Consider the following 22,847-nt stretch of genomic DNA (forward strand, 5'->3'; position numbering starts at 1 on the left):
TTCTAGTGTGGATTTCTTATGTAGAACCTGTGTGTATGTGTGATTCAAACAAGACACACTCACCGCAGGATGCAGAAATGCTTTTGTTGTTCTGACAATTTAAGTCCAGATGCATAGAAATACAGACAGATGCTGTTTAATCAGATAAACCTCAAACTCCTCTTACTTCATAACTCAAGTCCATGTGCTTTAAAGCTGCAGAATCGGATACTGCAAAACACCATATTGTAGAAATCGAGGGAGATTCAGAAGGGGGGAAAAGATAGGAGGGCAATTAGCCAGCTAAGTCTCTACTGTCTGATGGGACATAACCAGCTGTAATATGCTGGATTTATGATGGATTAAAACCTATACATTTTGAATTGAAAATATCCACCTGCCTATTTATTGAATCTAATGCTTTCTTTATGTATCCTTATTCCTAGGCCTCATCTTTGTCCTAGAACATGTTCTTTATTATATTTTTGCAAGCTGTTGTAATCAAAAATGTGAATGCTGTATTATGACATGTTCTGAGTCCTCTCCTCAGCTCTGCATGCTATATTCAAGATTTTCATGTATGCCTGTGATCCTTCATGTCTAATGGGTTCCAACACAAATACACCTTCATTTACTTAGATTTGCCTTCCTTTCATTTCTAAGCCTGCTGCCAAACTCTGTGAGCACTGCATTGAAACCCAGCTGACACAAGAAAACAAACCAGAGGGGGAAAGAAACCATTATTACAAAGGAATCATTTCCACTTTATACTTTGCTAAACTTGCCAATAATGTGACTTTTTCTCTGAATTGACTCTGTCAATTTACAAGTGGTGCCTCCATGGTAATATCACCTTACTGTATTACCAGCAATAAATTAATTTTTAGATAGATAAATTAGCAATTAAAACAAACAAAAATCACTACACTTGCCTATTGTCATTTGGATTTGGATTTTATTCGTAAGGAGACACTGACTGAAGTTACTGAAAACTGCTCTTACTTAGGTTCACCCACTACAATGCATCTAAATGAATTGAGTTTCTGCTCTCAAAACCCCATGTGGGCAAAAGTCTAAAATACAGGAAAAGTGAATATTGAGTTGAGGATCCCCAAAGTAATGTATGTAGTCAGGAATATTGGGACAGCAGAAAGTCAGTGGGGTTTCTTTGTACTGAAGCTAGAATTAATTTTAGTGTCACTAAGGACAACTAACCAAAAGCCTGATCAAATACATATATGTGTGTATGCATATATGTGTGTATACGTGCAGATGGCAGATTATATAGAAAAGATATAAATTGGGCAATATATATAATGTATAAAGTGCTCTATGGTATTTACAGAGAAAATTCCCAAATTCCCAAAATGACCTTGTGGTTTCTAGCTACATGTAATTCAGTAGCAGGAGGAAGGCTGCTGCCGTGATATGTGTATACACCAGATAATTTCGAAAAATCCATGCACAACATAGAGTTTGCTGATACATCTGCCACCAAGGTGAGTGGGTGAGTCTCTTCATTTCTTATGTTTTCTTCAAGCATGGAAACTAGATAGAGATGTCTTTTGGCATAGTTCATATTGTTTAGAGGATTTCTACCACAGTAAAAGCCGTGGATTGCCATTCAAATGAGCTTAATTTAGATCTTCTAACCTTCATTCCCAGTGTGCTGTTCGCACAGGTAGCGACAACACACTTAGGCCTGGATTCACCATTCTATCGCAGAATGGTGAATCCAGCGAAAATGGGGGCGCAGGGGGTGAAGGGGGGTGGGCCTTTGAAAGCCGGCAGCCTTCGCACCACCGCGGTGTTTTTGCTGCCGGCTTTCGCACCCAATAGCGCCACCATGAAAGGTGGCGCTATTGGGCGCGCTACTGGCGATGATAACGTTGCTTACCTTATCGCCGCCAGCGAAGACACCATGGAGTCCATCTCCTCACCACCCTGACTCCGCCCCAGCATGCTATCGCACGCGAAAAGGGACTTTTCGCATGCAATAGCGGCTTATCGCACGCGATAAGCATTTGAAAATGACCCCCTTAGACAGCATGACATGAATATAGATTTTTTATGGTGTCTTTGATTCCAGGGTTCCCCCTGAGGAAGCCTTTACCAATGAAACAAGGGCCTTATTAGGGCTTATCTGTTAACCCGGGACACAAACATCATAGGTTGTCTTTTTCTATGCATGAATGCTAGCATGTCTGTGCGGTCTTATATTTTGTAATTTGAGAATGCAACATTTAGAGTACTGATATGTAATTATTGTTGTCATGTATAACAATTTCCATTATTATCCAACTGTCTATTTGATATATTGCATATATTCTCCAGCCCATTTTTGCAATTATATTAATGTTATGCATCAGAACTTATTAATGTTGTAGTACAATTAGACTATGGGGGTCATTTTCCAAGGAGTTACCGCGGGAGATAAATTTGCAAATCACGCTAACAGCCGTTAACGCGATTTGCGAATGCAAATTTGTAATTTAGGGGGCGGAGCATATGTAAAGCAGGAAACAATGTATCGTGTGCCGTGAAATAGCCGCAGTTAATAGCTACAACCCTTTCATTCGCGTTATATTGTGCGCTAGAGGCCAGTAAAGGTTTATCGTGGTCCATGACAATTCCGGGGAGGGAGAGAGAGAGAGACTTGCTATAGGGCCCATGCCCTAGACAAGTATTTGTATCCCTATGAGAGGGCCACCTAGTAACTCGAGGTGGGGATTAGGTATGAGCGTAGGTGGTTGGGGGCCTTCCAACAAGCTAGGTTGAGAGAATGTTGCCAAAATCTCTTCTTGGAGTGAGTTTCCTCACTTCGACGGCCAGCAAATCTTCACTAGAGACCACTGTTCTTTCCGTACGTCTCATGTTGAATGTGAAAGTGGCCCCCAACCCCCTACGCTCATACCTAATCCCCACCTCGAGTTACTAGGTGGCCCTCTCATAGGGATACAAATACTTGTCTAGGGCATGGGCACTATGGCGAAAACATCGCGTGACGCGCTGTTTCCCCACTGCACGAAAAATGCCTTATTTGCATGGGACACGCCCCCTCATGCGTTACCACTGCGATATTGGAAAATGAGGCCCCATATCTGATTGCTTTCAGCTAAATATAGCAGGCATTGCTCTCTTATTTTAATATGGAGTATTTTGGAATAAAAATTATTTTTAATCTCTTTACATTAGTAAGTTTTTTCTATTTGAGGAATTATCTCTCTCTCTCTCTCTCTCTCTATATATATATATATGTATACACACACACACACACACACACACAACTAGCCTAAGTGTAATTTGTTTGTTATTATGAAGTTTTGCATGGATTTTTTTATTTAGAATTTGATAAGGGAGTAATTGTTTCTTTTAAAGTTTAATATTTTAAATGTGCTACAATTTTAGAAAATATTTTTTGAATTTAAAAGAGGTGTGTGTTTATACATAGATATAGATATATACGCAAACATACACACACACACAGACAATTTGGATGTTCAAGGAAAACCCCAATAATCTCAAAGGAATATGAAACTGTCTACGGAAGACCGAAAAAAATCCAGCAGCTTTTCTGGTGCATCAAAGGAAAGTTCCAGTATATACAAAAAGAGGGTTATTAGAAATCCACAAAATCTCAAAAGAACATCTGCATAAGCAGACTTGAAACTAATCAGCACTGAAGATCCAATTCAAATAAGAATGTGTATCCACCATTAGATGGCCTCATTTGGAAAAGACCAGAGCTTCACAAATAATATAACAGGACCCCACCATACAAGCTAAAAATATAGAAAGTTCTGGTCAAATTTGGAATCTAAGGATCCAAGATATGGATAATTTTGTTAATGAAATACCTTCTGATGGTTAAGATCCGACATGGTCTATGTTTCGCCCATTAAAGGGTTGCCTCAGGAGAAATTATTCCAAACTGAAAACATATAATAAATAAAAACTTAAAGCATCAAATACAAGCTACAAATTTTATATATTTATTTATTTCTGCTGAAACTGAAATACCATACAAAAAAAAAGAGCATATGATGCAACTCATCTCAACCCGACCCCCAGAAAGAGATTAATAGCATGTCTACCGAGGGCAGTAAACTCTGGTGTAAATAATGACAGAAAACTTCACAGTCTTCCCAATAAACAAAAAACAACCGATCACGAATTGACAAAAAAACATTCAAAATCGCCACACAAAGGAAACCAAACAATTCAAAGTGACTGTAACAGTTAACCAATGGAAAATCTTATAAAAAAAAAAAAAAAAACCACACCACATGCCCAAATTACACCAATCACACCACATAATCACAGTACCAATCCCTAAATTCACATTAAAAACATTAAATAACCTCCTCAACAAAAGTAAAAAAAAAACCCTCCACAATCTCTCATGCACAAAGAACGCGTCAACATTCTACCAATCCTAACAAAGAAAAAAATATCAGTTATATTTCACTAGCCATTCATTAATTATTTAAAAAAAAAAAATTAGTTTCATTCAAAAACACAACCCATTTTCAAGTTTAGCCCAAAAGAGGCAACTTTATTTAAAAAAAAAAAAAAGATCCAACGTTGCCCAGTTCACAGGAGGCAATTGTTAAAATTGCCTCAATGTGGGTGAATCTGCAGTTGAGGTATCGCAAGAAATGTTTTGCGTCGCATCGAGTCAATATTGCGTTAAATGAGTTTCCATGTTCAATAACCCCGGTCTTCAAAGGGAATAAGGTCTTCCCAGCATACACGGACACAAAATCAAGCAAGCGGCACCGCTGGAGGCACATGTAGAAGATTTCAAGTCATCTCTTTTCGTTGTGCACGGATGAATTAAAAAAAAACAAAAAACAATAAAATAATACAGTTTATTGCGAAGGTGCGCACACTACTACATGTGCCACGTGGTCGGTGTCCATTTTTCTTGAGTCTACGCAGGCATAACTTGAGGCGGAGCCGTATAGCGTGAACATCGTGTAAACTCTTGGTACGTTTAAAGGCAAATAAAGGTGGCTTGCGAAACAAAGAAAGCCATTGAAGAGCAGACCAGTGAGATTTGCAACCATCCCAGTGCTACTAAAGATTGGAAGGACGCATCCCAGGCTATCCCTCTGGACAGCAGGTTTTCTGTAATAAAAGGTCTCGGTTAATAGAAAGGGCGCGTTTGTAAGCTCTTCTACCAATTGGAGCCGAGTACCTGCCCTGAAGAGCGTGTGCTACCGTATTTTGAGCCTGAAACTTGAACTCGGTCAGGTAGAGCACACACTTTAAGTGGCTGAAGGAACGGACGGGAATTTTCTGCTTCCTCCTTCCACGATGGTCACTTAGCAAATCAGAGGAGAGAATCCCTGTCTGTCCGTAGGCTTAAGAAAGTCACAACTTAGCCTTCATATCCCAAAATGAAATGTGAGAAACATCTGATGAACAAGTAAAAGGCATATTTGGATCAAAGAATTACTGCCCAAGAAGGGAAGTTGCAGAAGGAAGGCAGTGAGCACATTCTAGGGAAACAAGGAAATGTTAAGAAAATAGTCGAGGCCGAAACTGACATGCAGAAGCCTGAAGGCGATGCATTTCTTCCACGTGCTCCAGGTGAGGGGGAGGCCTCAGAGAAAGGCAGAAGGAAGTGGTAAGATTAAAGAGGGCGCATTCTAAAGGAGGGAAACGCAACAGGCTGTGCGTCTTTCGTTTCTTCTTTGAAAGGAGCCATCTGCATGGCTTGAAGTTCACGTAGGCATAGCTCAGGCTTTCCGAAGCAAACCTGTCTTCAACGTGAGAGCACTCCTGCTCTTCACGTCCTGTCCTCCAAGGTGCATTATGGGTTGCGCAGAGGGCATCAAGAATGACTGAGGTGACATCAAGAAAGACTGCAGTATGGTCCATCTAGTCTGGCCAGCAGCCGAGTAATAATCACGCTGATTTCCCTTTTATATTTATCCGATATCATTTCTGTCCTGAAAAGGAAGAAGTGCTTAGTTTTCTCATCCCTAATTCCACCCCCATCCTACCATGACTTCGTTATAGATTAATAAATAATCTAAACAAGTCATGGTGACGCTTGTTCTCAAACTGCTGGCGCTACCTGTGAAGCATGCGACTGGTTTATGACCAGAGAGCAGAGAGAGGGAGCATTTCAGAAGCAGGGGGGGGGGGGGGGGGGTGTTATCTGCCGGTAGAGCTGTAAGAAGAGGGTTTGTTTTTGCTTCTTCACCTATTTTTCTACATGCTCAAAAGAGGTTTAAATGTTTGAAAACAGTTCCTGTGGGAGCTAATGATTGAGAACAGCATTGGTGCAGCAGCACTGCCGCGCAGATGTTGGTCCAGCCTCAAGCAGAAGTAAATATATTCAGGTAGGAAGGCTGCTCAAAATAGAAGGGAGCCTGTTTGGTTGAATAAGTGTTTTTGAGTTTGCTGGTGGGCAGAGGAAGGACATTAATAGAAAGTGGGCCTCTGCCCCTGCTTGCCCCACAGATCTTTTTTTGTCAGGCTGATATTTTTTGCCAGATGATCTCCTGAATATTTACTTTTATTACAATTGCTATTTGGAGGGGGTTCATTATTCATGGGGACCTTCATTTTCAGTTTTTATTTTATTTTGCCTGGGAATTTCAATGTTAGAACAAAAAAAGAAATCAGTGGAAAAATGATTTTCATATAACACGCAGGAGCAATATAAGTGGTAAATTAAATTTTCCACTGTCATCTTTTGTTTTAAATATTGAAATTCCCAGGCTAAATAAAATAAAAACTACAGTAAAAATGAAGGACCCTAATTATTCACCATTCAGTGGCCAAAATGATTTGGGGTAAATTGACCACACGATACACTCATAGTTTCTCCATCTGATGGGACAAATGTAATAGATAAGTAAAATAGATTAAAGGCTGAGTAGAACATGGATGGATTTAAATCTGTGGTCCAGATTTATAATGATGACACAGATATACATTTTAGGCAGCAGATCTCCCCCTTTGGATGCAATTCCTATTAGAGAAGTGAATGCTGGGGCATATCAATGTGTAAAATCAGAAAGAACCTTCTGCTCAAGAGTGTACATCATCCTAGTAAACAAGACTAACAGAGGCCTTGAGTTTCATCTCTCTTTCCTTGAATTTTGGTGATTTAACCAAGTGATACAATCAGGTGCATAGCTGTAGCCAATTCTAACTTATCCAATCTGATTCAGCTGATGAAAGTCTATTTCAAGCAAGATTTTCCATTCAGTTTCATACATTTATTGAGATCAGGGGGTGACTCAGGTTGTCCTTCATCAACAGAGTCTAATTGATTGCAAGGGTAAATGCTGCAGATGTTTCAAAAGGCGTTAAGGGGCAGAAAGTTCCAGTAAGAAAGGCAACAATAATAAAAAAAAAAAAAAAAAAGATGAACAACCTCAGGGAGCTTCTCTAAGCTGTCACCATATGTACATCACCTGCATCCAGCTGCGTTCAGACTGCAGCCTTTACTTTCAGAATGAGAGGTCATGTTGTAATGCTTTAGAGAACACACTACAGGCATTTTCCCAACAGCTTAAGCAAAAAAATTAGATAAATACAATAGAATAGAGCAGCATTTTAATATACAGTTAGAATCAAAAGGAATCACTTTGTGCTTCTTACTGTATTTGCATTTTATCAGGTCTATTAACTTTTTGTCCTCCAGAAATTTCTGGCCACTAATATATTACACACTTTGCAAGTCTGCTAGGAGCAGTAACTATAATTTTTTTGCACTTACTTTTCTGAAGAGTTTCTCCTATTTAGGGGCTATAATGTAGAAAAGGACAGCAAATAACAATAGGATCCAACCACCCTGCCTATCCTCATCTGCTCAGCATTTATAATTTCTTCACAAAGCTTAGTTAAACCATGTTTGTAGGTACTGTGCAAATATTGCATATATTACAAAGACAAATGCATACAACTTCTTTCTATAATTGCCATGCTATATATAAGAAATTACGATATGAAATTGTAACAAGAATGCTGTTTTAATTTTGGAATAGTATGTAAAAGAGAGGATGGAAATTATATGATTATGTAATAAACTGATATATACAAGTAGGTAGATTTTGGGAAGTCAGCATGTAGTAGTAATATTGTATTGTTTAATGCCTTAAGTGATGAAGTGTTGAGTAATTTAGAATTACACTAAGGATAAATTACTTATTCCAGTATCTTTGCGAGAGAGTGGGAGGAAATGTATTCCTCACAATTCATTGAAAACCTGATCTTGAATTCAGTCTATACGCTAGCAAGCTATATGTTGACAGTTATTCAACCAAGAGGACAGTTTCAGAAGGAAACTTTCCCTGCTGTGGGCATGGTAATAGCAGTGGCTATTTTCTAAGTAAACTTAATTAATAGCAGGTAATGGTCTTCTCCTCCAAGAACTTATCCAATCCTTTTTTAAACACTGCTATGCTAACTGCACTAACGACATCCTCTGGCAACAAATTCCAGAGTTTAATTGTGCATTGAGTGAAAAAGTTTTTCTGATTAGTTTTAAATGTGCCACATGCTAACTTCATGGACTGCCCCCTAGTCTTTCTATTATCCGAAAGAGTAAACAACTGATTCACATTTACCTGTTCTAGACCTCTCATGGTTTTTAACACCTCTATCATATCCCCCCTCAGCCGTCTCTTCTCCAAGCTGAAAAGTCCTAACCTCTTCAGTCTTTCCTCATAGGGGAGCTGTTTCATTCCCTTTATCATTTCAGTCGCCCTTCTCTGTACCTTCTCCATTGCAACTATATCTTTTTTGAGATGCGGCGACCAGAATTGTACACAGTATTCAAGATGCGGTCTCACCATGGAGCGATACAGAGGCATTATAACATTTTCCATTTTATTCACCATTCCCTTTCTAATAATTCCCAACATTCTGTTTGCTTTTTTGACTGCCACAGCACACTGAACCGAAGATTTCAATGTGTTATCCACTATGACGCCTAGATCTCTTTCTTGGGTGGTAGCTCCTAATATGGAACCTAATATTGTGTAACTATAGCATGGGTTATTTTTCCCTGTATGCATCGCCTTGCACTTATCCACATTAAATTTCATCTGCCATTTCGATGCCCAATTTTCCAGTCTCACAAAGTCTTCCTGCAATTTATCACAATCTGCTTGTGATTTAACTATTTTGTATCATTTGCAAATTTGATTACCTCACTCGTCGTATTTCTTTCCAGATTATTTATAAATATATTGAAAAGTACAGGTCCCGATACAGATCCCTGAGGCACTCCACTGCCCATTCCCTTCCACTGAGAAAATGGTCCATTTAATCCGACTCTCTGTTTCCTGTCTTTTAGCCAGTTTGTAATCCACAAAAGGACATCGCGACCTATCCCATGACTTTTTACTTTTCATAGAAGCCTCTCATGAGGAACTTTGTCAAATGCCTTCTGAAAATCCAAATACACTACATCTACTAGTTCACCTTTATCTACATGTTTATTAACTCCTTCAAAAAAGTGAAGCGGATTTGTGAGGCAAGACTTGCCTTGGGTAAAGCCATGCTGACTTTGTTCCATTAAACCATGTCAGAAAGAGAGAGAGAGAGAGAAGTGAACATTGTTTTGTTCTTTTCCTCATGTATGAACAGGACATGAATGACCAATTACTACCATAGAATGATATGAATTATATCTTTGACCAAGTGTCTGAGCCACTGGCCTCACTCCATTTGAAAAAGAAACCCCCCTTCCTGAATTAGAACCGCAGCAGATATTATTGCACATAAATATGCAAGTCCCTTTAGGGACCGCTAAATAAGTCCATGCCATACATCAATAGTTATAATAGGGCCAAAGAACACTCTTTGTAAAATGTTGCTGTCTGTGATAGTAAATGGGTCAACTCAAACTAACACAATGTCCAGTTTTCACAATGTAAAAAGACGTTTTTTATGAGTGAGTAAAAACCTAATTTGTTAACGCTGTTTCAAATCCTAAATAAAAAAAAAGAGACTGCAGTGACTCAGCCATGGAAATCCAAAATGGCAAACACAAGATGCATATATTGCTTTTTAAAATGTATTTAAAATATTTGTAAGCTGCCTACAAACTAGTATGTAGCATACAACAAAAACATTCATAATCAATCATAAAAACCAACAATAACTAAAAACATCACAGTAAATTCCAATCTCCAAATCACAAGCAAAATGAGTCTTCTCAGTCAGTAAATGCCAGCAAAAATAAATATGTTTTCAACATTTTCTTCAATGTTTTGGTACAAGCAGTCAAATACAAGGCTTCAGGTAAAGAGTTTCAGATCCACCAAAAAAGCTCGTTCACAAGTTTCAGCCAAATGAGCACAGCAAATCCATGAAATATCAAGAAGCTCTCTTTGTGACAATCATAGGGCACATTTTGGATTGTAGTATAGAATTCATCCATGAGAATAAATCCAAGCTTAGTATCTTACAAACAAACAAAACGATCTTCAACTGTGCATACCACTTTACAAGGAGCAAATGCAAGACCTTTAAAAAGGGAATGATATATGCCCTCCTGAACTTAAGCATGCAGCTGCATTCTGAAGCATTTGGAGGGCCTGTTAAAGGAGATTTATAAAAGCCAAACAATAACAAATTGCAGTAATCAAGACCTGGCATGATCAGAGCCTGCCCCACCAGTCGGAATTCGACATGATCTAAAGTGCACAATAACGGTAATTTATAATAGCTGTATTTTACCATGGCCTTGATTTGGTTATATATCTGTAAATTCTTATTGAGTATGACCCTAAGCTTTTTGCATGTTGTGAAATAGAGATCTCCACTTTCTCAAAGAAAAACGAAGATGGAATGCTAGCATCACTTAACCTCTGCACAACAACCACTTCGGTTTTCTTCAAATTCTCTATTATGTCATTCACTGCTTTAATGTAGAAAGACAGATGGAAATCAACTCAAAGGTGGCAGACCAAGATGAGGAAACAGGGACAAAAAAATTATATGTCATCTGCATATGATCTCTATCCAGCACAGAAACTGGCCAGCAGCTTCTGATATGGAAAGTGCTTGAAGCAGCTGTTTCCTGGCTCTGTTGGGCCATCAACCAAAAAGCCATCTGAGGAAGGTGCCAGCAGCTCCAATACAGATTGCTCAAAGGCCGTTCGACTAATCTGTCTTTCGACCTGGTATCGTGGAATCAACTCCACAGCTTGGATCTATAGAGACACAGAGGACAGAAAGAGGCCCATCAATTTTACAATCTAAACCCAGAACTATAGTTTCCTCCTCGGTGCCACAAATTCCCTTTGTCAGAGAAGAGTTGAGGCTTGTGCGGTCAGAAGTCATCGATCCACAGGCATCCAGGATCCTGGAGGAGGAAGCGATTTTAGGTAACACTGCTTTTGGATGCTGGTCGAAGGATTGGGCCCCCAACAGGGACATAGTCTGGTATCCTCACTGCAAGTGATGGTGTTTCTTCTTGGCTTCTACAGAGGAGTGGAAATCTGCTTCTGGGTTTAAAGGAGGAAGATTTTCAATGTGGTGAAACCTGTCCGCTCTGCTTGGCAACATTGTGAGAAACTCTGTCTATAATGTGAAAGTCTATGTCTTTTCAGATGCAAGGAATGGCTGCTAAACTGTTTACAAAAGTTTGAAGTTCAAGAAATGGCAATCAATATTAAGCATTTGCTAGACTTTGTGGAGGACAAAAGTAAACAGTCCCAAAATAAGGAAGAGGACTTTATTAAGAAATCGGACTCATAGCAAGTTGGAGATTTTAGAAAATGCTTTACGAAAGCATAATTTACAGTTATTGAATTTTCCAAAAATACCTTCTGTTTTAGCAGTAAAATGTTTAAAAAATACACTACTACTGTTTTTAAGAATACTGCTTGAGTATATTCCATCTCTCTCCAGGGACTTTTATTTACCACCATTAGAATGAGTGAAGTTGAGGGATAGGGCCAACCTGCTCAGATCTCATTGGACAGTTTGGACATTAAAGGGTTTCTGGGGGGATCTGGATCAGATTAAGTTCTAATAGCTAATATAGTTATCACATGTGCCTTAGACCCAGACAGGGATTGGCTACTGAAAATGTTGTTTAAGGTTAAAGATGAGTTTTAATAATTTGTCAATTCAGATTTTCCCAGATGTTTCTAAAGAAACACTGCAAAGGAGGAGGCAGACCCTCCTGTTGAAGCCAGAGGTTCTGTGATTAGGCAATTTTTTGTTCTTAAATACCCATGTAAAAGTTTACACAAATTGCAGTGAGCTAGATATTTTTTTGATCCTTCACAATTATTAGTTTTTCACAATAGTAAGAATCTTGATTAGACATCTTGTTGAACCCCATATTGTAACCAATTCTATAACTGTTGCGTTCCCCGGCCACTTCCGCAGCATGGCCGGCCCCGCTCACCTCACTACTCAGTCCACCAGCACTGGGATCACCTCCTCTGCAACCTCTGCCAGTTCGCAGCGTCCCCGGCTTCCCCGCTTGCCTTTGCCCGACCAGGCCTCACAACAGAACTCCCACCAGGGCTCCGCGTCTTCCTGCTCCTCAGCCCTGCCCCTAGACACATGCGTGGCCAACGTCATCCCATTTAAAGACCCAAGCATAGGAAACCGGGTCCGAAGCTCCCCGATGATGTCACTAGCTTGCAGTATATAAGGCAGGGCTCATTCCCTTGATCCCTGCCTTGGCAATCGGGTCGACCCTGTGAGTGTTTCTAGTTTGCCTCTGCATTCCAGTCTGTGTTCCAGTCTCATTCCAGCCTTTGTTCCAGCTTTATTCCAGTCTCATTCTATTCCTGTTCCAGTCTCGTTCCAGTCCTGTTCCAGTGTCCTTTGTCTCCTCGTCTCCCCAAGTAGTACCTTCAGACTGTCTTCTCTGTACTGACCTTGGCTTTCCTTGACTACATTTGACCGCTGCCTACCTCTGACCTTCTGCCTGATTCTATGACCATGTCTGACCGCTGCCTGCCTCTGACCTTTTGCCTGCCTCCACAACCATGTCTACATACTGCCTGGAACTGACCTCTGCCTGAACTCGACCACGTCTGACTGCCTCCTGGAGCTTGACCCCCTGCGTTGGCTGACTATCCACAGACTGACTACTGCTAACTGACCTCTGCTTTGACTGACTATCCACGGACTCATTATTGGCACTGACCCTTGCATTGGCTGACCATGCTTCCTTGAATCTAGTCTTGATCCTTGCTATATATTCAGAGACACTCTTCTGTAGGGATGTGAATTGTTTTAGGACGATTAAAATTATCGTCCGATAATTTTAATATCGTCTTAAACCGTTATGGAACACAATACAATACAGATTCTAACGATTTATCGTTATAAATCGTTAGAATCGTGAGCCGGCACACTAAAACCCCCTAAAACCCACCACCGACCCTTTAAATTAAATCCCCCACCCTCCCGAACCCCCCCCCCAATAACTTAAATAACCTGCGGGTCCAGCGGCGGTCCGGAACGGCAGCGGTCCGGAACGGGCTCCTGCTCCTGAATCTTGTCGTCTTCAGCCGGCGCCATTTTCCAAAATGGCGCCGAAAAATGGCGGCGGCCATAGACGAAAAAGATTGGACGGCAGGAGGTCCTTCCGGACCCCTGCTGGACTTTTGGCAAGTCTCGTGGGGGTCAGGAGGCCCCCCACAAGCTGGCCAAAAGTTCCTGGAGGTCCAGCGGGGGTCAGGGAGCGATTTCCCGCCGCGAATCGTTTTCGTACGGAAAATGGCGCCGGCAGGAGATCGACTGCAGGAGGTCGTTCAGCGAGGGTTCCGGCGCCTCGCTGAACGACCTCCTGTAGTCGATCTCCTGCCGGCGCCATTTTCCGTACGGAAAATGGCGCCGGCCATACGCGTATGGCCGGCGCCATTTTCCATACGAAAACGATTCGCGGCGGGAAATCGCTCCCTGACCCCCGCTGGACCTCCAGGAACTTTTGGCCAGCTTGTGGGGGGCCTCCTGACCCCCACGAGACTTGCCAAAAGTCCAGCGGGGGTCCGGAAGGACCTCCTGCCGTCCAATCTTTTTCGTCTATGGCCGCCGCCATTTTTCGGCGCCATTTTGGAAAATGGCGCCGGCTGAAGACGACAAGATTCAGGAGCAGGAGCCCGTTCCGGACCGCTGCCGTTCCGGACCGCCGCTGGACCCGCAGGTTATTTAAGTTATTTGGGGGGGGGTTCGGGAGGGTGGGGGATTTAATTTAAAGGGTCGGGGGTGGGTTTTAGGGGGTTTTAATGTGCCGGTTTTTCGATTTTTCGATTTTTAACGATTTTTTAACGATTTTTCACGATATTTTACCCCCCCAAACGGCAACAATACGATTCCCTCCCCCTCCCAGCCGAAATCGATCGTTAAGACGATCGAGGACACGATTCACATCCCTACTCTTCTGGCCTTCTCAGGCACTCAGGACTTCCGGCCTAACTGTCAACCGCACACCCTTGATTGTGGTGGGCAGACTCCTGAACTTCCTATCAAGGAGATCCTGCGAGGCCCACCTAAAACCAGGCGGCCCGCGTACCCACGGGCTCAACCCGGGGTACCTAGGGCTGCTAGTGGTGAAGCTCCAGCTAGCCTCTATCTCCTCCTGTGCTCCGCCTCCTGGTGGCAGGTGCTCTCTGGGTCCGACCAGAGAGCCTACCAATCCTGCACTAGGCCAAGGGTCCTCCTCCCGGTGCAAAAATAACTTATCATGATGCTGTTTTGCTTCTTATTTCTTCCTTTACATTTCTTGTTCTGAGTCTTGTTTTTCCTCAGAATTTGTGTATTTAAAGAATACCTAAGAATTGCATAATTTTCCTGAGTATTTGATTTTGTTTTCTTCTGTGATTATCTTGTGGCTTCTTTTTTTCTAACAAATCTTTTACTTGTAATATAATTTGAATAATTGAATAAAGAGAAAATTGAAAATGAGAGAGAAGCTGTGATAGAAGTACAAGGAGGAAGATGGAAGACCTAAACCCCCTCCCCCCCCCCCCCCATGGGAGTTATTGCTTTTGGGAGCCACTTTCCTCAGTCTACTCCCAATCAAGTCTCAGAGAACTGGATTCCAGCCTCTTCCTTCCCCCCAGCCTGTAGATCCATTGCTTTCCTATGGCTAGTATGGGTGCTGAAAGGCTGCTGTTCCTGTAGCCCAGAAGGAAAAAAAACCAGGAAGGAAGGGTCTTCATTAGGGATCAGAGTAGATGTTCTTTTGTCTGCTTGCTCTGTCCACTCCAAATTCTCCCGGTTCTCTTCTGTTCCCTGCAAAACAAGAGGGGAGGGGTTGGATTAGAGAGCAGAGTGGTTCTTTCCTGCTGTGTTTGCTCCAGCCTCTGCTTCAGCTGGCCCCTGCCCTACCAGCTGCCTGGGAAGGGAGGAACTGGAGCAGGATGCAGAGTTGCTGTTGTCTGCGGAGTGAGATCACTTGCACAGAGAATGCTGGGGTTGGTCTTGGAACTGGGAAGGGGGAGAGTGCTGGAGCAAGTCTTGAGGATAAAGGGAGAGTTCTGGGTCACCTTCAGAGTGGAGGAAATGAAGTGAAAATGTGTGCACGAGAGTCTGGGAGGGGAATGGGGAGGAGTGGAAGAGAAAAAGTTGATGCACGCACCTGCTCCCCCACAGAATCTCAAGGTGACCACGTTCCCAGGTATGTGGTTTGCAGAAGATTGCGGGGTGGAGAAAGGGGTTGGCGGGAGGGTTGTCTGTTTGAGACCTCATTGATAAAACTTTTGGTTTGTGTAATTTTGTTTTATTTTTCCCCTCTTTTTATTTTTAAATTTTGTTTCATTAGGGCTTTTTGATTTTTAAAATCTTTTTTAGTCTGCGCTGTTTTCAATTTAGAGTTCACTATTGCACTTCAAATAGTGTGCACTAACTCAAACAGTGTGCACAAAATAAAAATAGTTCACACCAAATGAAAAATGTAAAATATATTTGGGAATATTTTTATCTTTTCAGTTTAGAAATGATATGGAATGAAGTAGGCAATGCCATTAACATAGCCTATGCCTATGTAGTTAAAAACAAAAACACACATCCCTCCCACGTACATACACTGTGCACTGGAAATGTAACCAGACCTGCCAGTGTCATCTAAAGTGAGGTAAGTGCTGGTCCTAATCACATAATGGAAAAAAAAGATTAGGTTAAAAAAACTAAATAATGGGTTGATGTCTAGGGATGTGAATCGTGTCCTCGATCGTCTTAACGATCGATTTCGGCTGGGAGGGGGAGGGAATCGTATTGTTGCCGTTTGGGGGGTAAAATATCGTGAAAAATCGTGAAAAATCGTTAAAAATCGAAAAATCGAAAAATCGAAAAACCGGCACATTAAAACCCCCTAAAACCCACCCCCGACCCTTTAAATTAAATCCCCCACCCTCCCGAACCCCCCCCCCCCCCAAATAACTTAAATAACCTGCGGGTCCAGCGGCGGTCCGGAACGGCAGCGGTCTGGAACGGGCTCCTGCTCTGAATCTTGTCGTCTTCAGCCGGCGCCATTTTCCAAAATGGCGCCGAAAAATGGCGGCGGCCATAGACGAAAAAGATTGGACGGCAGGAGGTCCTTCCGGACCCCCGCTGGACTTTTGGCAAGTCTCGTGGGGGTCAGGAGGCCCCCCACAAGCTGGCCAAAAGTTCCTGGAGGTCCAGCGGGGGTCAGGGAGCGATTTCCCGCCGCGAATCGTTTTCGTACGGAAAATGGCGCCGGAACCCTCGCTGAACGACCTCCTGCAGTCGATCTCCTGCCGGCACCATTTTCCGTACGAAAACGATTCGCGGCGGGAAATCGCTCCCTGACCCCCGCTGGACCTCCAGGAACTTTTGGCCAGCTTGGGGGGGGCCTCCTGACCCCCACGAGACTTGCCAAAAGTCCAGCGGGGGTCCGGAAGGACCTCCTGCCGTCCAATCTTTTTCGTCTATGGCCGCCGCCATTTTTCGGCGCCATTTTGGAAAATGGCGCCGGCTGAAGACGACAAGATTCAGAGCAGGAGCCCGTTCCAGACCGCTGCCGTTCCGGACCGCCGCTGGACCCGCAGGTTATTTAAGTTATTTGGGGGGGGTTCGGGAGGGTGGGGGATTTAATTTAAAGGGTCGGGGGTGGGTTTTAGGGGGTTTTAGTGTGCCGGCTCACGATTCTAACGATTTATAACGATAAATCGTTAGAATCTGTATTGTATTGTGTTCCATAACGGTTTAAGACGATATTAAAATTATCGGACGATAATTTTAATCGTCCTAAAACGATTCACATCCCTATTGATGTCAGCCCTGAGACTCGTGCCATAGTGTGACCTCAAAATGGTACCCTCTCAGAGCCAGCCAGCACCATTTTTTTTTTGTATAGCCGCATGTTTGTACGGCTGTACAAGAAAATAATGCCAACTAGCCCTGCTTTGTATCTTGAATGTCGGTATAGAAAAGAGTTAAATAAATAAAAAAATAAATAAATAAGATGCCAGTCTGAGAGCTGACTAGTGCCAAAGAGGACCCAGGGATAGGAGGCATCCTTCCTGCCCCTCTGAAACGGTGGGACCCACGTTGCTGGAGTAAGATTGGGGCAGGGGATGGTTCCTTTCCCCGAGACTTTTTGGGGAGCTGGGGTGCATGGGGAGGCCCAGCTTCCTTTTTTTTTTTTAGGAGAGCATTGAAGGCCCTGGTTCATTGGACCCAGGGAAGCCCGGGAAGCCTTGGAAAAATCTCTGGGCTCCTGCAGGGCATATTTTCTCTTTTTTTAATTTTCAAAACAAATTGGAAGCAAACCAGCACAATTTCATTGGTTTTTTTTTTTTTCTCCTCTGTTCCACTTTGAAAACCTTATGAAATGAAATAGGAAATGTCATTGAGAGTTTTTATTTTCTTTCCAAGGAATGCACATCCCTGTTAATCAATTAGGTGGCAGATAAGGCTCACATCCCTATAGAGCTAAAGGTCATATTTTTGGCACCAAGGTCACAATTGTGTATGCTTGTGACTGCTGTATGTTGTGTACAGGATGAAGGTGCACTTTTTCACTGGGCCACAGCTGCCAAATTGCCTGGCTAGGGCTCTGGCAAACTGTTGTGTCTCTGATCTCTCTCCAGTTCTCATCCTGCCTTTTTCATCTGCAGCTCTGTCTTCGCCAGTGCTCCAGCGGCCCTAGGATGCTGCTAACAGCACATTATTACTATGATTATCTAGTCCAGTCTTCCTGGGCTCCCGTTTTCTGGCTGGCAGGAGGGGAGCAGTGGCTAATCGGATTGTGAAGGTCCCTGTAATCCCAGCTCGATCTTCTACAGGCTTTCTCTCTGCCCTATCACAAATGTCACTTCTATTGGCTGCATTAGACAGATGTTCCCAAACTCGCTGGCTCCCTCTCCCTCCCTCTCTCCTACTTTCACTGCTATTAAATCCACATGACTCCCCGCTGACGTTTTGTTTTCCATTTCTCTAACCCATGCAAGAATAGGTCGCTTTTTTTTTTCTTTTTTCTATACATTCTTCACAAAAGTAGTTTTGACTAAAGCAGTTGTGGGGCAGATCCACTTGCTGTGTCTGGCTTGGGGAAGCGAAAAGCTGCTCTTCTCTTCCCCGAAAGCAAACTGGAGAGAGGGGAGGCCGACCCGAGCCGTCCAGGCAGCAGCTAGAGAGAGAGGCTGGGGGTTACCTTTCCAATCCCAGCAGCGGCCCCTTTAGCACAGAGCATCTAACAGGTCCCTAGTGGGGAACGTCTTCATGTAGAAGCGGGAGGGGAGAAGCCGCTTTCTATGCTAGGGGCACACCCCAGTGCTTTGAGGAACGCTAAAGGAAATGTTTTCATTTTATGCATGAAGCGGGACCAGACCCACGCAAGTCACCACCACTTCCCTTTGAAATGTCCTTTCCCCCTTCTTTCAGGTCCTATCCCTCAATCGAATGCGTTTTGTTTGTCTCAGTAATGTCTTTTGTTTGTTTGTTTGTTTGTTTGTTTGTTTGTTTGTTTTTTGGGCCCTCCCTTCCCTTTTCAAGTCTCTTTTCTCTATCGCTCTTTACTTTCGGGCCACGGGCTCTCGGCGCCTGCCTGCTGCCCGCCTGTGTATTCGGGCTTCGCCTTTGTTTTCCACCGCAGAAATGAGCCCCACACGCAGCTCCGTCCCCGGCCCTTCTCGCCCCGTTGTGCGCTGCAGCTCCTGGGCGGCTGCGCCGGGAGAGCCAAGCCAGGGGGGGGGTCCAGGGAGCAGCTCGCCAAAAGTGCCCGATTCTGCCCGAAATGTCAACGTCGTCGAGATGTCACCGCGCCCGCCTCGCTGGGCAGCGGGAAGGAATCTCTGAATCAGTCAAATCCAAATAAGGCTTCTATTATTTCAATCAATAAATCATTTTTGTATACAACATCTGATCTACACAGTGCTCTGTGTGTGTGTGTACAGAGTTTGCAAATTCGCTCACCCCATACTACAACAAACCATTAATATGTCTGTCAATGCAATTAAAACTGTAATAGTGCCATCATGGGAAGGGGGGGGGGGGGGGGGGGGGAGAGGCTGCCTTTCCCGTCCACTCCCACCGGCACCAGTTTCACGAGTTTGCTAAGGTGGGATCAGGCTATAGAAAACAATCAAACGAGTAATTACACAGGGAAATGCTGCCTTAGGCACACATATAAATATATATATATGTATGTTTTGTTTTATTGCTATAGAATTAACCGAGAGGTTGAATTCTCAGATTAGTAGAGGACACTTTACATAAACAAAATTTTCGCTTTCTGCCCGCGTTGATTGCACTGAACGGGTGCACTCTGTAGCAAAATACCGACCATTAAATAACGCGGCTAACGCCCCTTCCGGGAGTTTGCTGGTGGGGGTTCTCGTAATCTAGACACAGCTCTCATTAGATTGCAGCTCTGCACTATTACTTCTAATTGTTCGATTGCCTTCTCTCCCACAATATCTGGAGCTAAACGAGTCTTCTCTCCCGGTTTACCATTTTTAATACTAGATATAATATATATTTTTTGGGTGGGGGTGAGAGGGGAAAGGTTTAGGTTTTCTGAGGGATTGCACAGCTCCAGTGCTGCTCAGCGGGTTTCGGAGTATCCCAGCCCTGAGGGGGTGGGTTTTTTTTCCCCCCCAAAATCTGCCTTTACTCTCCAGGCAGGACTGTTTCTCCTGCGTTCTCTGTACCAGGTTTTTGCTGTTTGTTTGTTTGTTTGCTTGTTTGTTTCATCGCACTGTCCTGACCCTAATCCCTCGGGAAGAAAGCGGTAGCAGGAAGGAAACGCATCCGGCAGCGCCCGGATCTAAGATCATTCCGTGCGGCTGAATGTAAAGGGGATAACAGTCATGGACTTTCGGATATTTTCCTGTCCACTTTCAGACCGTAGCCCCTGTTGCCAGCTAAACCAAAAGAACCATTTAGAAGGCATTTTTTTCCCCCCTTGTGTCTTTGAAACAGCTCCATCTGTCTAACATAAACGCGTAATCCTTCTTGATACCAGTCCTAATCCATTTCTTTCCACTGGATTTGCAGCCAAGATTAATAATCTTTAGAGCTGGAAACGCAAAGGGCCACAGATCCGGCGTATTTAGTGCAGAGCTTACCCAGATGTCCTCTCTTGTGATTTAATTTGAGCGACGGCAGCCTGCTCTTTTTCTCATAAACCAAATTCGGTGGATACTCTGGGAGTTCAGAGCTCGGGGTCGGTTCATCCCAAACCCGAATAAGTGGAGCGTAACCACTATCTCTGCCCAAAGCAGCTGCGCCGGTTCAACCCTGGCGGTGATCTGAGCCGGCAAAAGAGGGGGAGATCCCGCTTCCTTTAACGCTAAAAATAATGTTCCCTTTCCGGCAGTTTTCGGTGCGCGTTCATCTTCCATTCAGTGTTTGCCTTTGGGGAGCGGAGGGAGGAGAGGGGAGGCTTGGAAACGGAGCAGATTTTCAGAGAAGGGTCCACAAATTAATTGTTGTTTTCACTGAATCCTTGACTACGTTTGTGTGTGGGGGGTGGGGGGATTTCCAGCCCCATAATTGCAGGTTTATTTCTGATTTTGTTTTGTTTACAGCGCCATAGTTTTGTTTATTAACAAATAATGTTTGAGTTCCTTATCCACAATAAACAGCCTTTTGCAATGTTTGGTATTTTGGGTTTGTTTGTTTTTTTTTTTTACCCTTTGCAGTTTTTCTCCATTTTATTGAAAAGGAGACCAATGTTCTTGCTACCATCAAAAATAAAACCTAAAGAGTTCCAAAAAAAATGAACTTTTAAACTGCGTTTAATGTTTTATTTGGCATAAACAAAAACTCTATCGAAACGTCTAGATAAAAAGGCACCAAATCCGTACGGGGAAATCGTGACAGGGATACGTTTTGGGATTGTAAGTGAAGGATTGCCTTTGCCGTTTCAGTTTTCTTGGTGCATTTGGGAATATGTCACTAGGCAGAGACCCCCACATAGAAGAGAAAACAAGAATAGCATTTCGCTCATCCTGAGCAATATTTCTCCGAGCAATCCAACCATTTTTCTTTGATGTGTTTAACTAAAATCTTTCTGCCGAAAGGTCAATATTTAGCGTTGCAAGAGCTCTCCTTCAGCCGGCGACTCTTCACGGGTAAGGGAGGAAAGTGAATGTACAGCGACAGGAAAAAAGAACCGCCGTTCAATCAGGAGATCATTTAGCTATAATTAGGATCCCACCTTTCACGGGCTAACGAAGACAGGTCTGCCGGGAGCCAACAGGCTCTTTCATGTTCAGCAATGTCTTTGGCAGGTTTCTTTCTTTCTTTTTTTTTTTTTTTTAACAAGAGCTTTCATAGGAATTGATTTTGCTATCGAAAACTGTGACTATGTCCTCAAGAATTTAGAATGGACGTGTAACCCAATGCGCCCATCTACACAATTAAAGGGTTGCATTTGTTCCCCAAATATTACTTACATACAAACACCAACAAAATTGCCTGTAATAAAAAGAGGCTTTTTCTCCTGCACGCACACTTTACAAATTATCATTTGCATTTCTTTAAATTTAATCCCCTCTCCACAGCGAAACTACATATTAGTCACAAGCAATTTAATCTGCCCTAATATTTCCTAGATCGGATTCTGGCTTTTTTTCTGTTTCCAGTATTTTAATAAAGGGCTGGGCAGCAGCTCCCAAATCAAAATATTTCTTTACATTTCATAAATTCAAACTAGCCTACGTGTTGAATCATCAACTTTTCTTTTGTCTGCCTCTGTTGTAAATAATGGCTTTGAGATTAGTTAATTGAGGCGCATTTATCACTGATAGAAGCGAATAAATCAAAGCCTTGTTTTAAATTTCAAACTCACCAGTACAGATGTGCATAGCAACTATCTGAAGCAGATAGGCACTGTTTAAATTACAAAGCTACAGAGTAAACCAAATCCACTTTAGTTTGAAAAAATAATATTTTATTTAAAGAGGCCAGTTGAGCAGTTAAGATTTGTGAACAAAGAATTGGTAAATAGCTTTGCATATCGAAATTTTAGCAAAATTGCGCAGAATAATCTACTAACAAATTGGATATACGTCTTCTGAGATGCAGATGTTACACATACATAATACGGAGAAGAATGATAAATAGGTAAACACATAGCTGGAATATCTAGATTTCTATTCAATCGTTTGTCAGAAGTCCATAATAGTACAATTTCCTAAATTTGTCTTCTACTAGCTTTCCGAACAGCACTTTCAAAACTAAGAAAAGAGCAATATTATGTGTGTGTATATATATATACATGATTTTTAAAAACTCACAATTAATTATGTAACAATGGCAATGTTTTGTATCAAACTAATTTAACTAAAAACAAGCACAAAATAATCTGGTAGAATTCCGAATGAAACGCTTTCTTTAGCAAACATTTTCGACAGCTGCAAATAATAATAATAATAATAATAAATAATAATAATATA

Source organism: Rhinatrema bivittatum, chromosome 1, assembly GCF_901001135.1.
Source record: "Rhinatrema bivittatum chromosome 1, aRhiBiv1.1, whole genome shotgun sequence".
In the NCBI taxonomy this organism is placed as follows: domain Eukaryota; kingdom Metazoa; phylum Chordata; class Amphibia; order Gymnophiona; family Rhinatrematidae; genus Rhinatrema; species Rhinatrema bivittatum.